Source organism: Anomalospiza imberbis, chromosome Z (assembly GCF_031753505.1).
Source record: "Anomalospiza imberbis isolate Cuckoo-Finch-1a 21T00152 chromosome Z, ASM3175350v1, whole genome shotgun sequence".
In the NCBI taxonomy this organism is placed as follows: Eukaryota; Metazoa; Chordata; class Aves; order Passeriformes; family Viduidae; genus Anomalospiza; species Anomalospiza imberbis.
Genome location: NC_089721.1, coordinates 40,439,375 through 40,445,770, shown reverse-complemented (window position 1 = coordinate 40,445,770; position 6,396 = coordinate 40,439,375). Strand labels below are relative to the sequence as shown.

Sequence of the window (6,396 nt, the reverse complement as noted above, 5' to 3'; positions counted from 1 at the left end):
GGCTCCAAGTGGAGGGACTGCTGGGCCACTGTAAGCTGTTTGGCACTGTTTGCTGCAGGCTGACTTGTCAGCATCAGTGCGTCTTTGCATTAGACTGAAGCATCAAGTAATAAGCTCTCATCCTATCCCCTAAGGGGTGTTGCCTTGAAGTGATGCGGCACATTTCAGGGCGAGGGACCCCCGGGGTGTCCCCGGGAGGGCCCCCCAAGGCTGTGAGTTCTCTGGTAGCAGCAGGCAGGCAAGGAGACTCCACACGGCTTCTGAGGGTGTTCATTAGATGAGGGTTTATTGGGGGTCATACCCTCGGGAGGCAGCATGGTTTCTGAGGGAGAGGGGGGGAAAGGGGAGTGAGGGGGGAAAGGAGAGGGGGAGAGAGGGGCTGAGAGAGCACTGGCCAGGAGAGCCAGCTAAGAGAGAGGGAGAGAGAGAGAGCCTCATCCCCCTGGCACACTTAACAGGGAGATTCAAAATGGGCGCGGAACAGATTGGGCCAATGGGATTACAGACACAGGATACTGCAGGGGAGGATCACAGGTTTGGAACAAGCCGTACATTTTCCAGGGGTGAGACAAAGCATAGAATTTAACTAAAATGTAACACCACAGTGAAGAGGTAAAAGAATTTCTTTTTCTCTGTCCAGTAGTTTTCATCTTATACTTGGTTTGCTCAAGTACCATTCTGTTCCTAAGTTTCCATTGAAACAAGAATTGTTGAAAATGAAAGAGCTTTTGCTTTTCCTGACAGTGTGATTTGATTTGAAACTTATTCTGTTTCCACAGCATATTTGAACAATTGGTCTTAAAGCAAGAAAGTACAAATTCAATCAAAGGGCCATTTGAGAAACTTACATGAGCTCAGGTAAGTGAGGAAGGCCCAGAATTTCTCATTAAGCTGTGATGAGCTCTGTTGCCACAGCTCTCTCCACAGAGAGAAAAAAGGAAGAGACAGGAGCAGGCACAACTTTCCCAGGCATTGTTCTGGGGAAAGCTTCGAGAAGATCAGAGAAAAGAATGAGAAATGATTCTTATCTTCACTTCCTGTGAACACTTCATGTGTTATGGAGATTTGTTTACCAAAGGGTGATTTCTTAATTGGCCATTGGTGACGGTGTTTGGATGTCAAGGACCAATCTGCTCTGTCTGTATCGGACTGTCTGTAAGGGTGATGAGTTTCTTAATAAATATAGTATAATATAATAAAGCAATTGATCAGCCTTCTGGAATCATCGAGTCAATGCTAATTATCATCCCGCCGGGGATGCCCTCCTATGATAGAACTCTACTGAGAATTACCTTGAATGCACTACTTTTTAAATATCAGAATGATTTTACAAAGCTGGGTTGAGTTAGGCTGAGTTAGGCTATGTATGTAGAGTTGTACAGAGGAAAAACAGGTGCATTCTGAGCAGGGACTCTTTTCTGCTCTTGGACATGACAAGACAAGTTGTATCTTCATCAAAGAAGCAGGCTTTAGCCTCCATTTCAGTAGTGTGAAATAATTCAGTGCATTTAATTTTCAGTCAATTGCAGAACTGACACAATTATTTTCACAAAACTTATTTTTGTTCTTCTTCCAAATGTAAACTCACAGGGAGATTGTCCATGTAGTTTTAACAAACATTGTTAAAATACATTTGTTGGCTCAGTTTTCCTTTTTAAAGGTAAACTTTAAAGCAGTAGGCAGAAAGCCCAGTCAAATACATTTTTTATATAGCTAAACCAGAATATTTTCTCTTACTCTGCTTTGCTTTGATTTTCAGTTAAATCTCTTCCAAACTTTGTTTTAAAGTTATTCCTGCATGCAACTGTCCCAAGGAGAAAGGAAGGAAACTAGCTTATCTTCCTCATTTTTTATATTCAAAATGAAAATTATTCAGCAATAACAGCTAAGGAAAAAGAGGTCCCATTCTCTATTTTAGTCTTTGTTGTCTACAGCTGCTTTGATAGGTGTTCATACTTTTTTTTTTCTTTCTTTTTTTTTAGGATAAAACTTAAATAGGATAAAAAGAGAAGTAGAGAAGTATGATCGGTTTGAGGTAGTGGAATGTACTAGGATTTGAATTATTGAAATAATACAAAGTAACAAGTGTAGAAAATCACTTTAAAATATTTTAATCACAGCATACTGAATCAAAAATTACACTTCTGAAATTTGTCCTACACAGCCTTTTCTCTGGCATAGTTTATATTGATTTTGCTGTAGAGAAAAAAATATAGATTACAGGGAAAAATAATAATCATAGCAAGGTGGGTAGTATTTAATCTTTATCTAGCCCATACATCAGAACAAATTGTGAAAAGTAAGACTATAGGTACATTGAATATTTTGTATTTGCTGCTGTCCTTTTCTCATTGGCAAAAATAATTATTGTTCAATTAAAATCATCCTCTAAATCATTACTAAATACATGAATTACACTTGTTTTCATATGGTGTCCTTGTATCAGTACATTAATTTCTATGCATTTGCCTAACATGAAAAAAATGTATTCCCTTTTTCCATACTGCTAATGAGGCTGTATTTTCTTTCCATTTCTGTGAATTCCCCATACTGCATAGTTAAATGAGTTTTGTTCAGATAGACTTCTCTTTCTGCATGTCAGAAGGGACATACAAAATTAGTTTGGTGTTCTCTGCTTGACAAATGTCTGCTAGCTTTTTTCCTTGGATACTTTCAGTCAGAAAGTAAAATTCTTTCAAAAATCTGGCAAATCTGGATAAGTCTTTCAATAGTCCCTTTACTCTATCAGCAGTTCTTTTGGGGTTGGGCTTTAGACACCCATTGTTCAGATAATTTAATCATATCCAATCCTCAACTATTTTAGACAAGAACGCTATATCATCAATTTTGTATATAAGCATAAACCCTTGCTATTCCTACTGAAAAACTATTTCAGAATACTTTCAGTAGTCAGAAACAGTCCTCTAGTTTATAACCCAGATATACCTTGAGCAGTTTATAACCACTGGTTTTTGTGACAGCATTATCTACAGGACTTTCCCTTGCTTATTGTAATAATCTTCCTCTACAACTTCCCAGTTTTCTGTCTTAAATCACTATATTGACTCTTATATGAAGTAATCTTAAATCTATATGAATATGAAATATTCTTAATTCAAGCATTTAGGGCTTGATTCTAATATTGACCTAAGTGTGCTATTTTGAAAAAAGATACAAAAAAAAAAGAAAAAAAAAACCCAAACAAAAAAACCCCCTAATATGTACTAGTGTTAGTAAAACAGAAAAGGCAGAATCAAATCAGATAAGAAAAATTAGTGATAGTTTGTTAGGTAGAATTATTATTTTGAATAAAGTCTGGGATTCTTCTTACACAAAGAACTGTGGTAAACAAAAAAACTCTGCAGAGAAAACCTGTACTCCTTCATAAAACCAGAATTTGGAAGAAAGGCAATTAGATAAAAAAGGCAGGATGAAATGTATAATAAAAGCAGTTGCCTTCAATCTTAATTCTTCTCTCTCAGTTTTCTCATCAAAACTCTAAATTTTTCAACTTTTCAACTGTCACTTTATTTTTATGCAAATCATTTCTTATCCTTAAATTCTAGAAAGCTGGAACAGAGAATGCATGACTATACAAATGAACAAAAGACTTTAAAATTGTGCTCGGAGTGAGTCAGAGAGGGGGGATTATAGTGATCAGTTTAGTGAGATGCACATTTTCCTTTTAGCCGGGGAAATAATAACACAGCCATTATGCAAATCAGTGACTTAGAACCTCTCAGAGCACAGACAGGGGACTGTGTGAGAAGCGCTTGCACCGATATGGAGAAGTAAACAGCTCAGCATTTTAAAGTGAATTGACAGGGAAATGATTTTCAGAAACTGAGCTGTGAATGTTACTTCATAAAAAAATGTTTTCGACTGTTTATCTGCCATACAGTATTTAAAATGTAGATGTGTCCCAAGAAGGTTGCATAAGAAGAATATACAAGAAAAAAATACATGCAGAAAACCAAGAACCTCCTGCAAAACTGCCTGATACCTAAGATGTTACAGCCTTTGTGTACAACCAAGGAGATAATCTAGTGTAAACACACAAGGTTTTGCAACATGTTTCCATCCACAGCTGTGTTAGTTTCCCTTCATTATCTTACATATGGAATAAGAAAACTGTGATGAATAAAGTTACAGTTATTGTTTGGTAGAGTGGGGGGGGGTTTTGTTTGGGTTTTGTGTTGGGTTTTTTTTTTTTTTGTTCTAGTTTTTGGTTTTGGTTTGTTTTTTGGGGTTTTTTTGGTTTTTTTTTTGTTTTGTTTTTTTAAAGAAGATCCACCATCTTTTTGTGTTGACTTTCTTTAAGGTGAAAAGAGAAAATTGAACACACACAAAAATCCCCCCAAAAAAATCCCAAAACCAAAAAAAAAAAAAAAAAATCTAGCTGTCTCCATGCTTAGCAGCGTGGCTGGCACAGGAGCTCCTGAGCATGTTGGCTGGCTTCCCTTATCTGCTGAAGCACTCTCCTCTACGCAAGCAATAAAAAGGGATCTTAAGTCAGATTGTGTGTCTTCTGCCAAGAGCAAGATAAGAGGAAAAGTATATGGGGAATGGCTGGAGGTGCAAGGGGATCCCTTGCATACAGAAGCTCTGCTGAAACTATGAAGCAGATCTATTTGTACTCTTGTTTCACCAGAGGACTAGTGGCTGTGTTTTCTGTAGTCACCCGGGGTTCCCATCCCTCTCAGCACACCTTCATCACACCAGAGAACTTCTTTTATATTCATACTTCGGGGTTTGTGTGTTTAATAAATGACCCCAGAAGTTACAGCAGATGTTAAAGCTTTGTTTTCTTGCTTTTCACTTTTTCTTCCTATTTTTAGCAATCTCTTTTGTCAGTCTATTCTTCAGAGAAGCTAGCTTTGTACACAGGTTGCTTTTAAACTCAACCCCAGTGGGAAGCAGCTGAAGGCAACAAGGCATAACTGCACACTGCTGATCTGCAAGGGAAGGAAGGTAATTTCTGTGCTCTTAGGTCAGACCACCAGTTCTCTTTCTCATTCCTTCTGGTTATGACTCAGGGTGTGGGGGTTGTTTCAAAATAAATGTGAAAAATTTTGGAGGGTGGAGGCAAATGCCCCCTGTAGATATCAGACTTGTGTTTAAATTTCAAAGGCAGAGCATAAGCACACAACAAAACAAAAGGGAGTTCCACTTATCTGCCAAATTTAAGAAAGTTGTTGTCAAACAGGTGGTAGCTAAGACATTTTAAATACAAGACCCTAAATAAAGATCTCATTAGGAATTGTAATTCTAACTCAGCCAGTCAGAGCAATACGTCCCATAAAAAGCATTGTGGACATTTTTTCCCTATTCATTTGCATGGTCTTATGGGAGGCAGAACAGATACCTGCTGATAAAATGTAAAATGCATAAGAGCTGCATTATCAAAATCTCTGCCATTTTAACAGTTGTTTCAGTTTAACTCATTCTCTCAGGAACTGATTCTCTGAAAGAGGAAAAAGAAAGGCAGGAATCCATAATGTTTTGAGTATTGAAAGTGATTTTTGAGTGATAGTTCCTACACACATATATCTTGAGATATTTACAAATTCTTTGAAAACATTCACAAAAGAGCTAGTACTATTATCATATGTTGTTAATCTCTTTAAAATTTGATAGTGTATATAGGGCAAGAAAAAATAACAGATAAAAATGAAAAGATGAAATTTAGAGCAAAGATCTGTTCAACTGTTTGTAATCAACATTGTTTTGCAATCACCAGACTTCTAGGCATGTACTTCAAGGTATTACAAATGACTGGGGGCTCACTGCATTAATCTTGCCCATGAAGTGAAAAGAGTATTTGAGGTGACAGAAGATAGCCCATGAAAATGTAGGCATTAGTATTACTTTGTTTTTTTGAGATTTTTCAAGGGTTTTTAAAAGTTTTTTATACTTTTTAATGTTTATATATTTCTACTGAATTTTTTCACATTGTTCATGTAAATAATGGTTGTTTTGTATTCTTTTCTGTAAGTAGAGAGAATTGATAGCCTGTTAGTTTGACTAGTCTAGTTGGAGAGGCGGCAATTTCACCCTGCAAGCTACTATTATTTTTATTATTTTATATATAGTAGAGTTAGAAGATAAAATTCTCTCTTTTAGTTCTTTTCTTCCCTCTTTTACATCTAGTGTGTGAGTTACTTCATGTAATATTGTGACACATTAGATTAAAGATAGTGTAGCAGTGTAGCTCGGCAGTAGAAAGGCCTGCAGACAGTATATGGACTTCCCGAACTGAGGAATGTATAGTCAGTTTCTCTTTGCTGTTGAAGCTAAGACAGTTGTTTCACAATCCCAAACCAAACATAGCAGATGTATTTTAACATTAATTGGTGCCCTCAGCTAATCCACAACCAGCTTTCATTTGTCTTGCAG

General features: G+C 36.9%; 1 long non-coding RNA gene across 1 annotated transcript in view; it reads left to right on the top strand.

Moving 5' to 3' along the window:
* The first annotated feature begins 631 nt into the window (after positions 1–631).
* LOC137465416 (uncharacterized) overlaps positions 632–6,396 on the top strand; it is a 28,627-nt gene continuing 22,862 nt past the window's right edge. Inside the window, exon 1 of the long non-coding RNA XR_010994643.1 lies at positions 632–858. This is a non-coding gene — a long non-coding RNA (uncharacterized lncRNA). The remainder of the gene's footprint in view (positions 859–6,396) is intronic.